General features: G+C 45.6%; 1 protein-coding gene across 1 annotated transcript in view; it reads right to left on the bottom strand.

The window, feature by feature from the left end:
- TSPOAP1 (TSPO associated protein 1) overlaps positions 1-23,178 on the bottom strand; it is a 1,024,985-nt gene that overhangs the window by 211,753 nt on the left and 790,054 nt on the right. The window lies entirely within an intron of this gene.

The following is a 23,178-nucleotide window of genomic DNA, read 5'->3' on the forward strand; positions in this document are numbered from 1 at the left end:
CTTAATTAGTTAAACCCTATTTTTGAATATTCCCACACAGCTACTCAACCAATCTAAGGACCTGAATTACTATTTTTTTTTCCATTAGATACAGAATGAGAAAAAAAGTCTTAGTAAGAACATAAATGCCATGCTGGGTCAGACCAATGACACATCAAGCCCAGAATCCTGTCTCTGATGCCTGTCAGTGGTCAGTCTGGACCAGCTGGAAGAATCGAGCAAATCCCAATAAAACAGTGTTTCATGTTGCTCTCCTCAAGAATTAACCTTCCCATCCCAAGTGTGACCCTCAATGGGATAAAAACCTAACCTTAAGTTCCCAAGTGTGGTTTCATCCTAGATTCTCAACTTACCACCAAAGCCCAGGTCCAAGCAATAACCAAAACCTGCTTTTATCATCTACATCAGCTTCGCCACCTCAAACTCTTCTTGGACAACAATACCTTTGCGACCGTTACCAAGACTTAATAATCTCATATCTAAACTATTATAATGCCCTCTACTCCAGAATCTTCAACACCCTAAACTGCCACCTGCAGCTTATACAGAATGCCTCAGCTTGCATGACAACAAAACCCTGCAATGGGCTCTTGACTCACTGTAGCACAAAAATCAAACTTCTAGTCCCAGTCTACAACGTACTCAAAGGTACAGCACCAACCTATCTTGAGAGATTGCCGAGTCCCTATACACCCTCCCGATCTCTTTGCTCATTAACTCAGGCACATCTAGTAGTGCCAGCCCCAAAAACTATAAGCCTCACTGAAACAAGGAAGAAAACATTTGCAGGCACAGTCCCAGCTATATGGAACTCCCTTATGCTCCATAGACTTACTTTAAATCTCTCACCCTTCAGGAAGCTCATGAAAACTTGGCTTTTTGAAGCAAGCCAAGAACTGTATTTCCCAGTCAGGAGCCATAATAATGGTCTGCATTCTCAACTCCTATTTGTTAACCCTTGGAATACCATACTCTTTTCATGTAACTATGTACTTTTCTATGTACTAGAACTAGGGACACTCCCTGAAACAAACAGGCAACAAATTAAAAAATGTAAGAAAGTATTTTTTTTCAGTCAATGCACAATTAAGCTGTGGAACATGTTGCCAGAAAATATGGTTAAGGCTAGTAGTAGAACTGAGGTCCCCAGCCCACAGATATTTTAAAGGGCATGAGTGGGAGTGAGAGGGGCTAAGACAGGCCCAGCCAGGTAGGTCTGGGCTATAGGCTTCTCTGTGTCGGTGGGAGAGGGATCAGTCTCAAGAAAATGGAGCTTGTTTTCCTTGAGATAGACACCAAAAGTGACATCTGCGAATCTCCAGCTCCATTTTTAAAGTGCCAAGAGTGAGGGCTAGAGTGAGTGGGTTTCTCTCCTTCCATTTCAACTTGCCAGAGGATTATGGACAGGATGAGTAGGGGGGCCAAGGAGATGCCCAGTCCCAAGAAAATTTTGAAGGGCAGGAGTGGAGATCAGATGTGTCTTGGCTGGGCTCAGCTGGGTGAGGAAACTGGGTAGGGCCTAGGCCCCCGGCTTCTCTGCAGGAAGGAGAGGGGTTAGAGGAGCTTCAAGAGGCCCCCCCCCTTTTTTTTTTTTCTGTCGCGAAAACAAAAATACCTAAAACCTTTTGGGTATTTTCATGAGAATTCATTTTTGGCTTGCTCCAAATGGAACAAACCAAAAATGGTTTAACTTTTTTTTTACATTTTCAGCATTCATCAAAAACAAATGTACATCCCACCCTTCAAAAAATGTAGTAGACTGGTGAGGCAAAACTTTTGTTGGGTAAATCCATGTTAGCTCTGTCCCATTAAACCATGTCTATCTATTTAGTTCTCTTGAATAGTTTCTGCCATTTATCCCGGCACTGAGGTCTGACTGACCAGTCTATATTTTGCTGGATCACCCTTGGAGCTCTTTTTAAAGATTGGCATTGCATTTGCCATCCTCCAATATTCAAGCACAACAGACAATTTAAACTATAGGTTACAAATTACTAGTAGAAGGCCTGTAATTTCATTTCTGAGTTCTTTCAGAACTGTGGGCTATATGCCATCTGGTCCAAGTGATTTACTATGCTTTAGTTTGTCAGTTTGCTCTATTACATCTTCCAGGTTTAAGTTGATTTATTTCAACTCCTTCGAATCAACAACATTAAATACCATTTATGGCACTGGTATCTCCTCATCATGCTGTTCAGTAAGCACTAAAACACAGAATTCATTTAGTCTTTTAGCTTTGGCCTTATCTTCCCTTTTTATCTCTTGAACATCTAATGGTCTGACTCCCTCACAGGCTTCCTGCTTTGGATATATTTAAAAAAGATTTTATTGAGTTTTTTGCCTCTATAGCCAGCTTCTTTTCAAATTCTCTTTTTGCCTGCTTAACTTTGCATCTAACTTACCAGTGCTTATGATTTTTTTTAATTTTTATTTTCTTCATTTGGATCCCCTCTCCATTTTTTGAAAGATATTCTTTTGGCTGTAAAGCAAAATTGCTTACCTTGTAATAGGTGTTATCCCAGGACAGCAGGATGTAGTCTTCACATACGGGTGACGTCACTGACAGAGCCCTATCGCAGGAAAGCTTCTGTCAAAGTTTCTAGAAACTTTTAACTGGCAGCCTGAGGCTACTGAGCATGCCCAGCATGCCATAATATTCTCTGCCACAGGGGTCTCACTCCAGTCTCGTATGTAGCATTAAGCTTTAGCAAAAATAATAAAATGTAAAATACCCAACTCCGCGGGGAAGGCAGGTGGGTTCTGTGAGGACTACATCCTGCTGTCCTGGGATAACACCTATTACAAGGTAAGCAATTTTGCTTTATCCCAGGACAAGCAGGATGCTAGTCCTCACATATGGGTGATTAGCAAGCTAGAGGTTGAGTCATTTTGTATTGAGGCAACAGTGAAGTATTGTTGTTGAAATGAGTCAGCCGAAGATCATAGCAGGTTGGTTGTAGAAGGAGTTGGGTTTAAACTGGAAACAAGATCTTTAAGACAGATTGTCCATAGGCTGAATTTTGTCGTCCTTGTTTGTCCAAACAGTAATGAACTGCAAAGGTGTGAAGAGAACTCCATGCTGCTGCTTTACATATGTCAATGATTGGCACTGAACGATAGTGTGCTACTGAAGTTGACATTGCTCTTACTGAGTGTGCCTTTACTCGCCCTTGGAGAGGAAGGCCTGCTTTTTCATAGCAAAACTGTATGCAATCTGCTAGCCAATTGGATAGAGTATGTTTACCCACTGCGTTACCCGGTTTGTTTGGATCATAAGAAACAAACAGTTGATTGGATTTCCTGTGGACTGCAGTGCAGTTTAAATAAAAGGATAGAGCACGTTTACAGTCCAAGGTGTGTAAGGCTGTTTCTCCTTGGTGAGAATGAGGCCTTGGGAAGAATGTGGGTAAAACTATTGATTGGTTCAAGTGGAATTCCGTAACTACCTTGGGAAGGAATTTTGGATGTGTACGGAGAACCACTCTGTCATGTAGGAAGCGTATGTTACAAGTGCTTGTAACTCACTAACCCTCCTAGCTGATGTAATGGCTATGAGGAAGATAGTCTTCCATGTGAGGAATTTTAGATCACAGGAATCTATAGGTTCGAAAGGAGAACACGAGTCTTGTTAAAACCAGATTCAGGTCCCATTCTGTGACTGGAGGCCGAATTGGTGGTTTAAGGTGCGTTAAACCTCTCATAAACCGACTGACAAGAGGTTGTGTGGACATAGGTGCATCTCCTATCTTGTTATGGTAAGCTAAGATTGCACTTAAATGTACTCTTACAGATGAAGTCTGGAGACCAGAGTCTGAAAGATGGTATAAGTAGTCTAGAAGAGAAGTAGTGGGGCAAGTGAAAGGATCAATATGGTTTCGCCTGCACCACAAAGTAAATCTTTGCCATTTGGAAGAATAATTCTTTCATGTGGAAGGTTTACGTGAAGCTATAAGCACTTGGGATACATTGGATGAAAGATTGAGTGGTTGTAAAATCAAGCTTTCAACATCCATTCTGTTAGTGAGAGGGATTGAAGGTTGGGATGGCACAACCGACCCTGACCCTGAGTTATGAGAGTGGGAGCTACTCCCAGGCGAATGGGATCCCTGACTTAGAGGTCTAGAAGTGTGGGAAACCATACTTGTTGAGGCCAATATGGGGCTATGAGTATCATGGACCCATTGTCCCGTTGTAGCTTCACTAGAGTTTTGGTTATGAGCAGTATCGGAGGATACGCGTATAGTAGGCCTGAGTTCCAAGGGCGAGCAAAGGCGTCCTTGGCTGGCTGATTGTTCTGTGTGTGTAGAGAACAAAATTTGTCCATTTTGTGATTCAGATGTGACGCAAAGAGGTCTATTGTCGGTTGTCCCCAACGTTGAAATATCCTGGTCGCTACTGAGGGATCCAGGGACCATTCGTGTGGTTGGAACTGACGACTGAGTCGATCTGCTACTACATTGTGAATTCCTGCCAGATAAGTGGCCCGAAGAAACATTGAGTGGTTCAGGGCCCAGCCCCAAATCTGTGCAGCTTCTTGACAAAGGAGATATGAGCCCGTACCTCCCTGTTTGTTGATGTACCACATGGCTACCGTGTTGTCCATTTGGATGAGAACAGCCTTGTGTGAAAGGCAGTCCTTGAACGCATGCAGCGCATAACGTATAGCTCGAAGCTCTAGGAAATTGATTTAAAATGTTGCTTCGAGTTTTGTCCAACTACCCTGGGTTTGGAGATTGTCTATGTGAGCTCCCCAACCCAAGGTGGATGCATCTGTAGTTAATGTTATCTGTGGGACTGGCTGTTGGAAGGTTTGGCCCTTGCACAAATTGTCTTTGTCCACCCACCAAAGTAGAGATGATTGTAACTGGTGTGTGACTTGAATTGGAGAATGAAGTGGTTGAATGGCTTGGATCCATTGAGATCTTAAAGTCCACTGAGTTATTCGCATGGCTAGTCTTGCCATTGGAGTAAATTGTACTGTGGAGGCCATGTGGCCTAATAATGTTAGAAGCTGATGAGCTGTGGCTTTTTTCTTTGAGTGAATGAAGTTTGCCAACAGGGATAGTGTTTCTGCCCGATCCTCGGGGAGAAAGGCTTTTGCGAGGATGGTGTTCAATTCTGCTCCTATGAATTGGAGGAGATGAGATGGAGTAAGATGGGACTTTTGATAGTTGATGAGAAATCCCATGTTGTGAAGTAGAGTAATGGTGTGATTTAAAGAAGTTAGAGCTCCTTGTTGAGATTGACTTCTGATGAGCCAGTCGTCTAGATATGGAAAAACATGAACACCTTGTTTGTGCAAGTGTGCTGCTATTACTGCCAGACATTTGGTGAATACTCTGGGAGCAGAGGCAAGGCCGAATAGCAGAACTCTGTATTGGAAGTGTTGATCGTCCACCATGAAGCGCAGATATTTGCGATGAGGGGGGAATATTGGAATGTGAGCATAAGCATCTTGAAGATCCAGAGAACAAAGCCAATCCCCTTTTTGAAGGAGTGGAAGCATAGTGCCTAAGGATACCATTCTGAACTTCTCTTTCTTCAGAAATTTGTTGAGATTTCTGAGGTCTAGGATAGGACGAAGGCCTCCGGTTTTCTTTGGAATGAGGAAATAACGGGAACAGAAACCTTTGCCTTTCTGAGTCCGGGGCACTCGCTCGACAGCCCTGGCTCTCAGAAGGGTGAATAATTCCAGTCGTAGTTGAAGAATGTGATCTTCGCTGAGATGAGAGTGTTTCGGTGGAAAATCTGCAGGAATTGAAATGAAATTGAGTTGGTATCCTCGGTTTATTATAGATAGGACCCATTGATCCGATGTTATTGATGTCCAATTGATGTAGAAGTTGGACAGTCTGCCTCCTACTGGTAGTGCTAAGTGAGGATTGACAGAGGCCTTGTTGTCTGGATGTACCTTCAAAAGCCAGTAACTGGGAAACTGCATCCTGCACTTTAGAACCAAACAAATTATCACCAAGGCAGGGAAGATCGACAAGTTTATCCTGCACCCCTGGTCTTAAATCAGAGGCCTTAAGCCAGGCCCAGCGTCTTGCAGCAATGCCAGATGCAGCAACTTGTGAGGCTGTGTCACAGCTGTCGTAGGCTGCTCTTACCTCATGTTTCCCCGCATCTAAGCCCTTATTTATAATAGTTTGTGCAGATTCCTGATACTGTGTGGGTAAGGATGGCACAAACGCCTCCATTTGTTTCCAGAGGTTCCTCTGGTATTGGGTCATGTATAAATGGTATGCTGAGATTTTGGAATTCAGCATTTCCCCTTGGAACACCTTGTGGCCCATTTGGTCCAGAAATCTATTATCTTTTCCTGGAGGTATTGAGGAATGGGCTCTTGTCCTTCTGAATTTCTTTTGCGCCAATTCCACTACTACGGAGTGGTGGGGGAGCTCAGTTTTTTGGTACCCAGAGGTGGGTTGTACAAGATAAGTTGACTCTATCCGTTTGTTGACTGCAGGAACCGAGCAGGGGTGTTCCCAAATACGTTGCTGCAGTTGCAAAAGAATTTCATGAACAGGAATAGCCAGAGTGTGCTTCGGGGGATCTACAAATTGGAGCACTTCCAAAGTTTGTTGCCTGACATCCTGCTCTGTTTGTATCTGGAAAGGAATAGAATCTTCCATTTCCTGAATAAAAAGTGGGAACGAAAAATCCTCTGGAGGTGATTGTTTTGTTGCAGGAGGTGGAGATGGATCGGACATGAAGTCCTCTGATGAGGGATCAGAGTCAGTGTCAGACCAAGTATCATACTGAGTTGTCTGGTGAGGAGGTGTAACTTTGTGAAGATGAGGTACACCAGAGGGTCCTGGTAAGGGTTCATCCGGTGAAAAATCCTCAACTTGCTCTTCTTCTGGGCAAGATGGCAAGGAGGATAGTAAGTCATGATATCTTTTGGTAAGAATATCATGTAGTGCCCTTTCTTCTGAAATTGGAAGCTTGGGCAGTGAGGGACGACGTTGAGTCATTGATGGTTTTTGCTTAGTGGATGACTTAGGCTTCGATACCTTTGATTTGTGAAGTGGAGGTATGGTGGGGTGCCATGGTGTAGATGGACATTGATTGTGACATCGATGGAATAGTCTATGCTGATGGAGAAAGAAAGGAAAACTCCGATATAGGAATGGAAAGTGGAGGTATCGATGGCATCGAAGAGCTTGGCATCGATGGAATGTCTTTCATCGGGGTAGGTATTGAGAAAGATGATGGCACCAGTGATGTAATCATCGAAGACTTCATTGGCATCAAGGTAGTTTGTACCATCGGTGTTATCGATGATATCGGCTCTATGACCGGCGGAGTGATCGCCGACATGGACGATGGCGTTGGCATCGGCATGACCGCCGGCATTGGTGGTGGCGCCGGAAGTTGTTTCTGCACAGCCTCCATTACCATCTTCTGGATGAGGACAGTTAAGTCCGGAGTAGTGGATATCAGTAACGGTGTCGATGGTGAAGATGAGGGCATTGTAGACACTGAGGTTTGTGGAACATCGGCGGATTTATGCCGTTTCGCGGACGGTTCTGTCGAGGGCGGAAACGACGGGGACGCCGAAGATCGACGATGTCGATGCTTATGTTTTGGTCTCGGTTCCGAAACTGACCTGGTCGATGACGTAGACGGGGGTCGGTGAGGGTAGCGTCCCCGGATCCTTCGACATGTCGTTTTTTTTTAATAGGAGTTTTTTGGTTACTCCTGCAGGAGAGGATTTCGTCGACGTGGATGGTGATGGAATTAATTGGAGTTGAAAATGATGAGCCATCTTTTCCCGCCGGAGTTTGAGACCCTTTGGGGTCATTTCTTGACATTGTGAGCATGAAGATATTTCATGCTTTTCTACGAGGCAGATCACACATTCGAGATGTGGATCTGTTACTGACATGGTCCGGTTACAAGTAGGACATTTCTTGAAACCGGAGGCCATGTTGGCATCGACGGCCGTCGATGAGAATCTCTGAGAAAAATACCAATAAAAATGAGAATTCTATGCTATTTTTTGTCACTGCCTGGTGACAAATGTGAAGTAACACCCGATGTGGGAGAAAATTGAAAATTTAAGGTGACTTTTTCTGTCAAAATTGTGAGAAGTCTCACAGGGCTCCGGTAACCGCGATGCTGATGGCAGCGCGGAAAAACGAAGACTGGTGTGAGACCCCTGTGGCAGAGAATATTATGGCATGCTGGGCATGCTCAGTAGCCTCAGGCTGCCAGTCAAAGGTTTCTAGAAACTTTGACAGAAGTTTTCCCGTGATAGGGTTCAGTCAGTGACTTCACCCATATGTGAGGACTAGCATCCTGCTTGTCCTGGGACAATTTTATTTTATTTATTTATTTATTTTTTATTTTTATATACTGGAATTCCTGTATACAATACAAATCAATCCGGTTTACATTAAACAATAAGTTACCCTGGTTGGGACGGTCCAACCTGGGCTTATTACAAGGAACACTGAAAAGTAACCATAATAATTAACATTTAACATTAAACAGAACGTGTGTTCAACTTTTTACAAAGAACTATAGTAGCGACAACCGGGCTACCAAACATTATACAAGAATACAATTATATATTATATGATTTGTGTTTGTTAAGATCAAATTGCGAATAAGAAGGTGTAAAATTAAGTGACTGTGGTGTTAGTGATACGCTGCAATGAAAGGATCTGAAAGTCAGGAGGAGGTGCTTAGTTACACTCTGGTGATTGGAAAGCCTGCCTGAAGAGCCAGGTTTTTAACCTTTTTTTGAACTCTGGTAGACTGGGTTCGAGGCGTAGGTCTGGTGGGAGAGCATTCCATTGATGTGGTCCCGCAGATGAGAGTGCTCTTTTTCTTAGTGTTGATTTAACTGGAGCTGCGACTAATGTGCCTTTGTAGGCATTTCTGATGGGTCTGGAGGATAAATGTGGACGAAGTGGAGTAAGTAGTGATATAGGTGCGACATTATGGGTTGCTTTATGAATAATGGTTAAGGTTTTATATAGGATTCTCTGTTTGATGGGAAGCCAGTGGAGACTGCTCAAGATGGGGGTGATATGGTCTCTTCTATTCGTGTTAGTTAGGATTCTGGCTGCGGCATTTTGTACCATCTGTAGGGGTCTGATGCTGTTGGAGGGGAGGCCAAGTAGGATTGAGTTGCAGTAATCGAGTTTAGAAAAAATAATGGATTGTAGGACAAGGCTAAAGTCATTGAAGTGAAGGAGTGGTTTTAGCTTTTTTAGGACTTGAAGTTTAAAGAAGCAGTCCTTGGTGGTTGTGTTTATGAATTTTTTTAGGTTAAGTTGGTTGTCAAACCATGCTCCTAGATTCCTGACGTCTGCAGAGAGATTCTTGTTTGAAGATGTGGATTGTGCAAGGCTAGGTGTAGATTGTGCCATGTTAGTAGTGTGGGTGTTTGGGTTATGTGAAATAAGAAGCATCTCTGTTTTGCTGGAGTTTAGAATCAGGTTCAGGTTGGAAAGTAGTTGTTTAATTGGTTGAAGACAGTTCTCCCAGAAGGTGAAGGTTTTTTGGATTGATTCTGTGATGGGGATGAGGATCTGGATGTCATCTGCATAGAGGTAATGAGTAAGCTTTAGTTGTGAAAGCAGATGGCAGAGGGGGAGGAGGTAAATGTTGAACAGGGTGGGAGAGAGGGATGAACCTTGTGGTACGCCTTGGTCTGATAGAATGGGGTCAGATTCCTTGTTGTTAATTCTGACCTTGTAAAACCTGTTTGATAGGAATGACTTGAACCAACTTAGGGCTGTGCCTTTTACTTTACTTTTACCTTTTACTTCACTTTTAACCATGCCATTTGGCCTTTCATTTGCCTTTTTTAATGCATGGAATCCATCTGGTCTGGGCTTCCAAGACAGTATTTTTTAAACCATGTCCATGGCCTGATATAACGTTTTAACCTTTGCAGTTGCAACTTTTAGTTTTTTCCTATTTTCTTTATTTTATCATAGTCTCCCTTTTGAAAGTTAAATGTACTTCCAGATAAGTCAAATGTTATTACATTATAATCATTATTGTTGAGTGGCCCCACTATCATTACCTTTTGTACCAAATGCATTCCACCAAGAATTAGGTGTAAGATAGCGCCCACTCGTCAGCTCCTAGACCAGCTGCTTCAAGAAGCATTCATTTATTTCATGTAGAAACTATTTCCCTAGCATGTTCAGATATGACATTTACTTAATCAATACAGGCTTAATTGAAATCTCCCATTACTGAACTGCAAAATTTGTTAGCTTCTCTAATTTCTTTTGGCATTTCATCATCTATCTGTTCATTCTGGCCAGGCAGTCAAATATCCTCTTCCCAATGACACAGAAAATTCCATAGTGCATTTTGTCTCTTGCAGGATCTTTACCCTGTTTGACTCTATGTCATCCATATAGTGAGATGATCAACAATGCTAAAAAGAATTACTACGCAGGTAAAATACACCAATTTCAATTCAATCCAAAAGTGCTATTCGAATATGTCACTTCACTCACTAACCTCACTCCAAATATCATCCCAGAAGAAGAAGCCAAAATCAAATGCGAACAACTGGCCTCGTTCTTTCAGGACAAAATTAACAAAATTATGACACGCTTCCCCCACAATTCCCACATGCCCCAATGCCATAACCTCTGTCACATAAAAGACTCTGCACCTCAGCTTACAATCTTTGAAAACACAGCTACATCTGAAATTGAATCCCTACTCAAAAAAGCTAAACCCTCCTCTCACCCCTCTGATACCATCCCCACAAAACTCCTCCTCACTGTCCCTGATCTAATAGCCAGCCCTATCTCTAACATTATCAATGCATCCATCGAATTTGGGCAAGTGCCCAACTCTCTCAAATTTGCTATCCTTAAACCTACTTTAAAAAAACCCAAGCTCGACCCATTAGACCTTACCAATTACCGCCCAATCTCTAATCTCCCATTTATCGCTAAAGTCCTAGAAAAAACTATCAACCGACAACTTAGTGACTATTTAGAAGAACACCAAATCCTCTCTCCCTCGCAATACGGATTTCGAAAATTACACAGTACCGAAACTCTTCTCTTATCACTGTCCGATTACCTTCTCAAAAGCCTAGATAAAAATCAACCTCATCTTCTAGTGATCCTGGATATCTCAGCGGCTTTTGATACCGTTAACCACCAAATTCTTCTCCAAAGCCTACACGAGATTGGAATAACTGGTACCGCCCATAACTGGTTTACTTCTTACCTATCCAATCGTAACTATAAAGTCAAAATTGGCAACCACATATCAAAAGAAATCCCCCTGAAGCAAGGAGTCCCTCAAGGCTCTTCACTTTCATCTACCCTTTTTAACATCTATCTTTTACCGCTTTGCCATCTCCTCGCCAACCTTAAGCTTCCACACTTTTTGTACGCTGATGATGTACAAATTCTTATTCCAATAACGGAATCCATACCCAAAGCCCTTGAAATTTGGGACACCACCCTTGCTTCTATCAATAATCTATTAACCTCCTTACAACTTGCCCTCAATTCCACAAAAACAGAACTCATGATCATTTCTCCTCCCACCCTATCACATACCTCTCCTACCTCACCTATAATATCGACGCACATACAATTCTCCCACCAAGTCCGAGACCTAGGAGTCATTATTGACGACCAAATGACCCTCAAAAAATGTATTAGTGCAATCCTTAAAGAGTGTTTTTACAAATTACATACACTCAAAAAATTGAAACCCTTGCTTCACGCAACTGATTTCCGGACAGTTCTACAAGCCATGCTGTTTTCGAAAACAGATTATTGCAATTCACTCCTCCTAGGCCTACCCAAAAATGCAATCCGCCCCTTACAAATCCTGCAAAATACCGCAGCCCGTATCCTTACTAACACTAACTCAAAGGAACATATTACGCCAGTCTTGAAGGAGTTACACTGGCTCCCCATCCAATCTCGCATACATTACAAGACCCTAACACTTATCCATAAAGCCCTCCACAATCCTGAAATGAAATGGTTTAATAACTCACTACTATTTCAAACTTCTATCAAACCTACTAGAAATCAATACCTCGCCACTTTACAGACCCCCTCGCCCAAACTATATAACCATGCCTCCACCAAAGCACGAGCGCTTTCCTATGCTGGCCCTCTGTTATGGAATACCCTGCCCACCGAACTGCGCCTTGAGCCATCTCCTAAAACATTCAAGCAAAAACTCAAGACATGGCTATTCACACATGCCTATACTTGAAATATATATTTCTTTCTTCTCCTCTATATGCCCCAGTTCTATACATCATCTTGAATTTCTCCTTTTTCTGTGGCTACTGTAAATACCCTTCCATATAATTGCTCTTAATTGCATTCGAAGTGCTATCTCCCCCCTCTCTCCACCTCTAAATTAGAACTCCTTCTCCTCCTAACTCTTCCCTAACCCCATCCCTTTTACTAGTATCCCTCTACTCTCCAGTTCTTTTTAACCCAGCTCAGCCAAGCTATACCTAAATGATAGACCTGTTTTTAAAAGCTTCTACTTGTTTTATGTATCAAATATTTTTATCAAATATTTTTATACTTACCTTTGTTAAATATATAACGCTTGTATATCCTTGTTAAATGTATAACGCTTGTATAACCCTGTTAAATGTATAACGCTTGTATAACCTTGTTAAATGTATAACGCTCCGGCGTAAGTTCTTGTTCACTGTACACCGACCTGATATCTTTGATGAGCGGCGGTATATAAAATATTATAAATAAATAAATAAATAAATAAACATATAGCATCACCCTCTCACCCCCAACTAATTTGATGTACCTATCACTGCAATATAATTTGTACCCTGGTATCGCACAGTCCCATTGATTATCCTCCTTCCACTAGGTTTCTGAGATACTAATTATGTCTACCTTTTCAGTTATCTGTCTAAATGGCTTTTGAATATCGACCTCAACTGTTAATTCAAAATATAAAAGTAAGCCAGGCGAAGCAGGTCCAGCATTAACCATATAACTGCCATCTTTCATCACGGTCCAAAAGTCACAATGAACAAATGATCTTCTACCATTTCTAATAAAGTTCCTATAGATGATCATTATTTAATATTTTTAAAAACTTTAGCAATGGACATTAATATCTATTTTATTCTAAATTATGTAACTCTGGTCCATACTGCTGGAGAAGTTTTGAAGAATGGGAATCTTGTATGCATTTGTGGTAGGATTGCACTATAGTATGAACATTTTTGAATTGCTGTTCAGAAAGACATTCAGACAATAATAATTCAACTATTTATAGGAAAATTAGGTTCTTACCTTTGCTAATTTTCATTCCAGTAGTACCATGGATCAGTCCAGACAGCTGGGTTATGCCTCCCCTCCAGCAGATGGAGTCAGAGAGAAAACTGAAAGCACCCCCTATATACACTGGTGTGCCACCTGCGACCCTTCAGTATATGTGATATCAAAGCAGAAGTAATGAAGTAAGCCCTTTCAACACTGCCCTCAAGAAGCCCCCTTTGTTTTGTTTTGTTTTGTTTTTTTTTTTTTTAAAACAAGTGACCAGATCACGGAGAACATCCTTGAAAACAGATAAAACCAGACACAACAAATAGAACACCAAGAGTGTACAACAACACACGATACACTGGTATAACAGTCAAGGAAACCACAAACGTGCAGAAACCGACATAAAACCACTGAAACTGAAAATTCAGAGAATACGAGCGGACTCCCAGAACCCTGTGGGCGGGCGTCTGGACTGATCCATGGTACTACTGGAATGAAAATTAGCAAAGGTAAGAACCTAATTTTCCTTTCCCAGTACGTACCAGGATCAGTCCAGACAGCTGGGATGTACCCGAGCCGCCTTAACTGGGGTGGGACCCTGAGAGTCCTGCTCGAATCACACTGCTCCCAAAGGACTCTGCAGGAGGTCCCCGGACATCCAGGCGATAATGCCTGGAAAAAGTATGCCAGGATTTCCACGTGGCCGCCCTGCATATCTCTTGGCACGAAACCAAGTGATTCTCTGCCCATGAAGTCGCTTGAGAACGCAGAGAATGAGCCTTAAGTCCAGCGGGAACAGGCTTACCACAGCCAACATACGTGGACGCAATAGCACCTTTTAACCAGCGTGCAATCGTAGCTTTGGACGCTTGAAGACCCTTCCTGGGTCCATTCCACAACACGAAAAGGTGATCTGACTTTCTAAAGTCATTCGTAACCTCCAAATAGCGTAAGAGAATCTGACGGACATCCAAACGCCTCAAGTCCCGACCCTGAGCAGACTGTAGGTCCTCGTCCGAAAAGGAAGGTAATTCCACCGTTTGGTTGACATGAAACGTGGAGACCACCTTAGGTAGGAAGGAAGGAACAGTTCGTAGGGAAACCCCTGACGCCGAAATGCGCAAAAACGGTTCCCTGCAAGAGAGAGCCTGAAGCTCCGACACCCGACGAGCCGAGGAAATGGCGACAAGGAAAACAGTCTTGAGGGTGAGATCCTTCAAAGAAGCCGCCTTAAGAGGTTCAAACGGAGCCGCACACAATCCGCGGAGTACCAAGTTCAAGTTCCAAGACGGACAGGGAAGCCTGATGGGAGGACGCAAGTTTCTAACCCCTCGCAAAAAACGAGCCACATCTGGATGACTCGCAAGGGAAGAGCCTTCGACCTTACCCCTCAAGCAGCCCAAAGCCGCCACCTGAACTCGAAGCGAATTATACGCCAACCCCTTCTTCAATCCATCCTGTAAGAACATAAGGATATCCGCCACTGACGAACGTCTGGCCGAAGTACCTGCCGTATCACACCAATCATGGAAAACCTTCCAAACCCTCGCGTAGGCGAGTGTAGTGGAAGATCGACGCGCCCGAAGGAGAGTAGACACCACCGCGTCCGAATAACCTCTCTTCTTCAACCGCTTCCTCTCAAAAGCCAAGCCGCCAGACAAAAACAATCCGCCAGATCGAAAAATACTGGACCCTGCCGAAGAAGATTGGGGAGATGACCGAGACGCAGTGGGCCGTCGACTGCCAAGTTGACCAGATCCGCGAACCACGGGCGCCGCGGCCATTCCGGAGCCACGAGAATCACCGGACCGTGATGGGACTCTATGCGCCTTAGCACTTTCCCTACCAGAGGCCACGGAGGGAACACATAAAGAAGAATGTGACGAGGCCATGGAAGGGCTAACGCGTCCACCCCTTCTGACGCGTGCTCCCTTCTCCGACTGAAGAAGCGTGCCGCCTTTGCATTTTGACGGGTCGCCATGAGGTCCAAGCGCGGAGTCCCCCAACGCCGCGCGATGAGAGCCATCGCCTCCAACGAGATCTCCCATTCTCCAGGATCTAGGTGCTGCCGGCTGAGGTAATCCGCCTGAACGTTGTCCACGCCGGCAATGTGGGTGGCCGCGAGACGCTCTATGTGCCTTTCCGCCCAGGACATCAACAGCGCCGCTTCGGTCGCTACTGCTTGGCTTTTCGTGCCTCCTTGTCGATTTATGTACGCCACTGTGGTCGCATTGTCCGACAGAACTCTTACTGCTCGTCCGCGTACCAGTGGAAAGAGACAACGCAAGGCCAGGCGGACCGCTCTGGTCTCCAAGCGGTTTATGGACCAAGTCGCCTGGAGTGCCGACCAGTTGCCCTGGACTGCACGGGACTGGCAGACCGCACCCCAGCCCGACAGGCTGGCATCCGTCGTCACCACCAACCAAGACGGGGGTTCGAGGTCCACCCCCTGTAGGAAATTGGCCGGAATCAACCACCAAGAGAGACTGGAGCGAGCCGGCTCCAGCAAAGGCAATTCCATCCCGTACTCCTCCGAGCGGGGATCCCAGCGAGATAGAAGCGCTCTTTGTAATGGACGCATATGCGCAAAAGCCCATTGTACCATTTCCATAGTAGACACCATATGACCAATGACTTGTAAATAATCCCAGACCGTGGGAATCTCGAGCTCTAACAGGCGTCGTACCTGAGTCATGAGATTGAGCATGCGTTGCTGCGGAAGAAAAACCTTGCCCACCAAGGTGTCGAACCGAGCTCCCAGGAACTCCAGCTGTTGGGTTGGTTCGAGTCTGCTCTTCGCGAAGTTGACTACCCAACCCAACCTCTGCAGCTGGCGCACCACTAAGGAGACCGCCCGGTTGCATGCCGCGTGCGACTTCGCTCGAATGAGCCAATCGTCGAGATAGGGATGTACCAGGACGCCTTGCCGGCGGAGGGAAGCCGCTACCACCACGAGAACTTTGGTGAACACCCTCGGCGCGGTGGCCAACCCGAAGGGGAGGGCGCAAAACTGGTAGTGGTCCCCCATTACCATGAACCTCAAGTACCTTTGATGCCGTTCTCTTATTCCGATGTGCAGATAGGCCTCTGTCAGATCCAAAGAAGCCAAGAATTCTCCCTTGTGGACGGCCGCAATAACAGACCGGAGGGTCTCCATCCGGAAGCGGGGCACACGCAACGCCTTGTTTACTCCTTTGAGATCCAGAATGGGTCGGAAGGTGCCCTCCTTCTTGGGCACCAGGAAGTATATGGAATACCGACCCGTCCTGAGCTGGTCCCGGGGAACCGGAACCACCGCCCCCAGAGCCTGTAGATGGGCGACCGTTTGGGCTATAGCTACCTGTTTTTCTACGGGGCCGCACGGCGATACCAGGAAGAGATCCCGGAGGGGACGTACAAAATCCAACTCGTAGCCGTACCGAACCACGTCGAGGACCCATTGATCCGAAGTAATTGCGGCCCACTCCTCCCAGAACCGGGACAACCGACCTCCGATAACGGGCACGGAGGAGTGGGCCCGCGCACCTTCATTGTGCGGGCTTGATGGCAGGAAAGCCTTGGGAAGAGCCCCCGCATATAGGCCTCCTGCCGCGAAAGGAAGAAGAAGACCAGGCCTGGGATCTTGTTGCCTGCTGCCGCTGGGGAAGGGAACCCCCTCTTCCCCCACGGAAACGCCGTTGCCCCCGAAAGCGAGCCCTGGCGTTACCAAACGACCGAGGTTGCCGAGGCTTATCCTCAGGCAACTTGTAAACTTTGTTTTCACCCAGGTCCTTAATGAGCTGGTCCAGCTCCTCGCCAAACAGCAGCTTGCCCTTAAAGGGGAAGGAACCTAACCTCGCCTTAGAGTTGGCATCCGCCGACCAACGACGGAGCCAGAGCAACCTCCTGGCTGAGACCGCCGAGGACATAATGCGAGCCGATGTGCGCAACAAGTCATACAAGGCATCCGCTGTATAAGCGACCGCCGCTTCAACACAATTCGCCTGCTCAGCCTCGCCCGGAGGGAGCTCCTGCATGGTCAGCAGCTGCTGAACCCAGCGGAGGTTGGCCCTCTGCACAAGGCTGCTGCAAGCCGCCGCTCGGACCCCCAGTGCCGCCACGTCAAAAATGCGTTTTAATAAAACCTCAAGCTTGCGGTCTTGGAGGTCCTTCAACGCTATACCTCCCGTCACTGGGATAGTTGTATGCTTTACCACAGCCGTGACAGCCGAATCTACCGCGGGTGTCTTCAAAAGCTCCAAGGAATCCTTGGGTAAGGGATATAGCCTTTCCATGGCTCGATTCACCCGCAGGGAAGCCTCTGGGAGCTCCCATTCCTTTGAAACGATCTGAAAGACCTTGTGGTGAAAGGGAAAGGTCTGCGGGGGAGCTCTAATCCCTGCCATTGCGATATCCCCTGTAGACGTGTCCGCCTCCTGAGGCGGAGTCGTCAACTCCAGCTCCTGCAACACGTGGAGAATAAGGGAGCTTAATTCTTCTTTTCCAAACAAGCGGAGTACCTGGGGATCATCCCCAGCTACAGCCCCCGGATCGTCGGCCAACAGCAAGTCCGGAGCCCCCGGGGATTCCGGAGCGGCTCCTGTGTCTCCCAGGTCCTCAGCCCCACCCCCCCTCGGGCGGGGACCCTTGATCCCGGAGGACCCCACGTCCGGTGGACTGCCCCTTGAGATGGGGGCGGTCTTGGGAACCTTCGGGGGAGCGGGAGCCTCCGCCTCCCAGCCGGATTCTGCCTGCAAAAAGGCTTTGTGCATTAAAAGCACAAAATCGGAAGAAAATGGCACTGACCGTTTTAGAGTTGTCTTCGGACCATCCGATGAAGGGGGGCCGCGAGGAGACCCCGAATCGGCCTGGGAGCACGGGCTCTGTGCCTCAGGAGAAGGAGGAGGGGAGATTTCCTCCTCCGATGCTGAACATGCAGCCTGCCGCGTGGCCAAAATGGCCGCCGCACTCCTCCCTGGTGGAGGAGGGGCTGGAGGACGACTGCCTGAAACGCTGCTGTGCCGCTCCGGAGAGAGGAGAGAAGATCGGCTGCGGGCAGCGCTCGGCCCCCCCGAGGGTCCCTCGCCCCCGGGAACACATCGGGGGCAGAGACCCCCGCGGGAGAGTCACGCCCCCGCCTCTCCACAGGTCAGGCAGACCGAAGATCGCGGCATCGGCACCGCGAACGGAGCAGCACGAAAAAATGGCGCCAAAAACGCTCAGAGAGGAGAGCCCCACAGCAAACGCGCGCCGGGTGAGCTAGCCACCCCCTCCGGGGTCCGAGCAGGCACGGGCAGGCCGGGGTCAGTAGAAATGAGCACACTGCCTGTCCCCAACAGGACTTAAATGGCTCTGTAAGTAAAAAACTTTTTTTTTTTTTTTTTTTTAAACCCCCTTCAGGACTAAAGCCTGGAATTGGAGGGGGAGGGTGACCGGCCCACCGGTAAGCTCTCCCCCAGCCTGCGGACACACTAACCCAGGAATATCAGAAGGGTACTACCCTCCGAACCTGCCTCACACTAATCCCTAGCTGCGCAGCGCAAGACACTCACACAAACAGTCACACAGACCGACAGACAGACAGAGGAGAGAAAGGAAGCATCCAATGATCTTATCCCCTGTCCTACCTTACACTTTATATTGTATTTTATTTTATTTTTTTTAATTTTCCCAGGACCGAGAAAATAACAAACCGACCGGAGCAGGACCGCAGGTTATGCCTCTCAATCTGCTGGAGTCAGAGATTATACTGAAGAGTCGCAGGTGGCACACCAGTGTATATAGGGGGTGCTTTCAGTTTTCTCTCTGACTCCATCTGCTGGAGGGGAGGCATAACCCAGCTGTCTGGACTGATCCTGGTACGTACTGGGAATGTATCTGCACCAGCATAATTGTTTGGGAAAGTGGGATATACAGGTTTGTGTTTCTAATGGGAAAGTTGATTTATTATTTTTTCAATGGAGCGAGAACTGCAATAGCATTTTACTTAAAAACACCACTTCAACTTGGACACTGGAGAGTAGTATTCACATACCTTCCTAAATCAAAAGTTCTCTTATTACAGATTAAAATCTTTTAGAGAACATCAAGTATCACTCCAATCATCAGCAATTGTCAAAGATAAATCTACATTCCAGTTATTAATCAATTTTGCACTTGTCTCAGTTTCCACTGTCTCTATACTCAAAGTTTATTTATTTTTTATTTAACACTTTTCTATACCGACCCTCATAGTAAGGAACCATATCGGATCGGTTTACATCGAACAGGGTAAAACTAGAGAGACAACTAGAATAAATAAATAGAATAAGCAATGAAGTGGAAAAAGGCAAAGTTACATTCAAACAAGGGGTATGAACTTGGAAGCTTAAATAGTTGGAAAAGGTTAACTGGCGATAATTATAAATATAATACAATCGAGAACAGGTTGAATTATCATTTGCTTAGTAATACACTAAGTTGTGATACACTTACCAGAAAAACACCTTGCGCAAATTTTTTCTAGGTCATTTCTGGATCGCAGTGTGTTCAGTTCTCCCCTGATCTTCAAAATAGGTTTCAGTAGTTACAAATATATATAATGGGTATGTATATCTCCTTTTCTTGAACGTTAGTGACAGCAGTCAGGTTCCACCTTGGTTACAGTGGAGCCCATCCTTTTAGAACAGGTACCCCCTTCCCCAAAATGTTGCCCAGTTCCCTCTTCCTTATACCATCATCTCATCCATGCATTGAGATTCTGGAGCTCTGCTTCCCTCTGGGGACCCAAGAATGGCATGAGGAGCATTTTTGAGAAAACTAGCCTGGAAGTTTTGGATTTCAACTTTCTGCCTAAAAGCCTAAATCTGGCTTCTAGAACCTCCCTCCCACATCCTCCTATGTCATTGGTACCCATATGTACCATGACAGCCAACTCCTCTCCAGCACTGTCTAAAATCCTATCTAGGTGATATGCGAAGTTTGCCACATTTGCATCAAGCAGGCAAATTACTGAGCAATCCTCACATCCACCAGCCACCCATATTCCTAATGATCGAATCACCAACTACAATAGCCATCTTTTCTCTTCCCCCCGGGCACAAGCCTTTGAAGAACCATCCTCAATGAGAGAAGATACTGCATTGTCTGGAGAACAGGTTCTAGCAACAGAATCACCTCTGCTACACACAGTTGATGCTCTCCTTCTAGGTGACTTTGCTCCTCCAAAGCAAAACAGGAGCTGCCAGACTAGAATTGGGACTAAACTACTATGTCCCTGTAGGCCTTCTATATTAAACTGTCTGCTTCAACTCTTCCAGGTCTGCCACTCTAGTCTCTGAAGATCAGACTCACTCTCAGATCCAGGAGTTCTTTGCTAGAGTGCATACATTCAACCTCTCACCAACTGGTAGATTATTATTCATGTGGCACTCAATGCAAAGCACTGGATAGTCCCAAGCTTGCTGCTGGACTGCTATCTGCATTCATATATTGTTCAGTTGTTAGATATATGAAGTTGCTAAGGGACTAGGGATGACTAATCTAAAGTTTTTCAAATTTGTTTTGTGTATTTTATGTTGGCTAGTCAGTCAATGATTTAGGAGAGAACAGTTACTCTTTATATGGCACAGTGTTAATACCTTATCTAAATCCCTAATTAGATCTTGTGAAAAATTTCCTTCCTGTTATTTTCTAGAAATCAAAGAATGTGCCTGGGATGGGAGGATGGGAGGATGGGAGGAGTTGGGAAGGGGACAAACAAAAGGGGAATTAAAGCATAAAGCTTTTAAGCATTCAAGCAAACAGGGAATCTAATTTAACCCATAATCTCTCTTCCCACACAGGCTATATAGGTCATAATTTCTCCAACAGCAAAAAGGAAAATTGGTTCTTACCTGCTAATTTTCGTTCCTGTAGAACCACGGATCAGTCCAGACTGGTTATGCCTCCTTTCCAGCAGATGGAGACGAGAAAAAACTTGAAGGGAACCCTCTCAACACGGTGTGCCACCTGAACCCCTTCAGTATTAAGAATATCAAAGCAGAATAGAACAATATTTATTTATTTATTTAGTAATTTTTATATACCGACATTAGAAAGGCACATCATGTCGGTTCACATATTAACCAAAGCGAGGAAAATACATTATAACAGGGTAAAGGGAAGATGACTGAAGAGAATAACTAAAGCAGAGGCAAGAAAAAAAAGGAATGTAAACATTGGTTAAATAGATTCAACAACAAAAGAGGAACCACTGTATATATATAAATAACTATATCTAGAGGGATAAAATGAGTTCAAATGGCAAATGGTAGATCAAGCAATGGGTAGATCAAGCAAGAATCGAATTAACGGCACCTATAACTTTATACAGGAAATAAGCTCTTCTGTCGAGGCTTCTTAAGACTGTTGTAAATTGTGGATATCTGCAGATCAAAAAAGTAATCGAAAAAGTAATCGCGTGGACTCTCCAGCGAATAATAAACCCCCTCAATGGGCGGGCATCTAGACTGATCCGTGGTACTACAGGAACGAAAATTAGCAGGTAAGAACCAATTTTCCTTTCCCTGTACGTTCCCGGATCAGTCCAGACTGCTGGGATGTACCAGAGCTTCCCTAAGTAGGGTAGGACCTGGAGAGTCCCGCTTGGAAGACCTTACTGCCAAAAGTTCCAAATACTGGAGCTTGAACATCTAGACGATAATGTCTAGCAAAAGTGTGCAGTGATTCCAAGCTGCCGCTCTACAGATTTCCTGTGGCAATACGAGTTAGCTCTCTGCCCAGGAAGTTGCTTGTGAGCGGAAGGAATGTGCCTTGAGACCTACTGGAATGGGTTGACCTTGGCAAATGTAAGCGGAAGCGATCGCTTCTTTCAGCCACCAAGCAATGGTAGTCTTGGATGCTTTATAATCCCTGTTGGGACCACTCCAGAGAACAAACAGATTATCCAAAACCTGAAAATCATTAGTGGCTTTGAGATACCTCAAGAGAACCCGTTTAATGTCCAGCCATTTCAATTCTCTAGAGTAGGGAGCCTCTTGATCCAAATCTGGAAAACCTGAAAGTTCCACTGACTGGTTCATGTGGAAGGCCAAGACCACCTTTGGAAGAAAAAGATGGGACCATATGGAGTGACACCCCCACCTTGGAAAAATGGAGGAAAAGTTCCCGAAGGACAACGCTTGAAGTTCTGAAACCCGTCTAGCGGAACAGATTGCCACCAAGAAGACCGCTTTTAGAGTTAAATCTTTTAAGGTCGCCTGTTTGAGGGGCTCGAAAGGAGGCTCACACAACACCTGCAGGACCAGATTGAGACTCCATGGTGGACAAATGGGACGGATCAGGGGATTAAGGTGTTTTGCTCCCTTCCGAAAATGAACCACATTCAGGGTGAGAAGCAAGAGGTGCTCCCTCTATATGCCCTCTCAGGCAGCCCAAGGCCACGACCTGGACCTGTAGGGAGTTGAAGGATAGCCCCTTGCTTAATCCTTTCTGCAGAAAACCTAGGACCTGAGCCACCAAAGCACGCCGAGGAGAGATCTCTCTCTTGCAACACCAGGAGTAAAAGACTTTCCAGACCCTAACATAGGTAAGGGAGGTAGAAGCCTTTCTGCCCGGAGGGTGGAAATAACCTCCTTCGCATACCCTTTTTTCCTCCTCCTCTCAAAAGCCATGCCTCCAGACAAAAGCAATCCCCCTGATCGAAAAATACTGGACCCTGGCGCAGAAGGTTTGGGAAGGTGTCCGAGGCGAAGAGGGCCATCCACCGCTAGGTTGACTGGGTCCGCAAACCATGGTCTCCGGGGCCACTCCGGCGTGACGAGAATAACCGTTCCCGGGTGAACCTCTATCCTCCTGATTACCTTGCCCACCAGAGGCCAAGGAGGAAACATGTTGAGCAGGATACCTTGGGGTCATGGGAGTACTGCAACTGAAAAAGTGCAGGGCCTTC

Source organism: Rhinatrema bivittatum, chromosome 8 (genome assembly GCF_901001135.1).
Source record: "Rhinatrema bivittatum chromosome 8, aRhiBiv1.1, whole genome shotgun sequence".
Lineage (NCBI taxonomy): Eukaryota > Metazoa > Chordata > Amphibia > Gymnophiona > Rhinatrematidae > Rhinatrema > Rhinatrema bivittatum.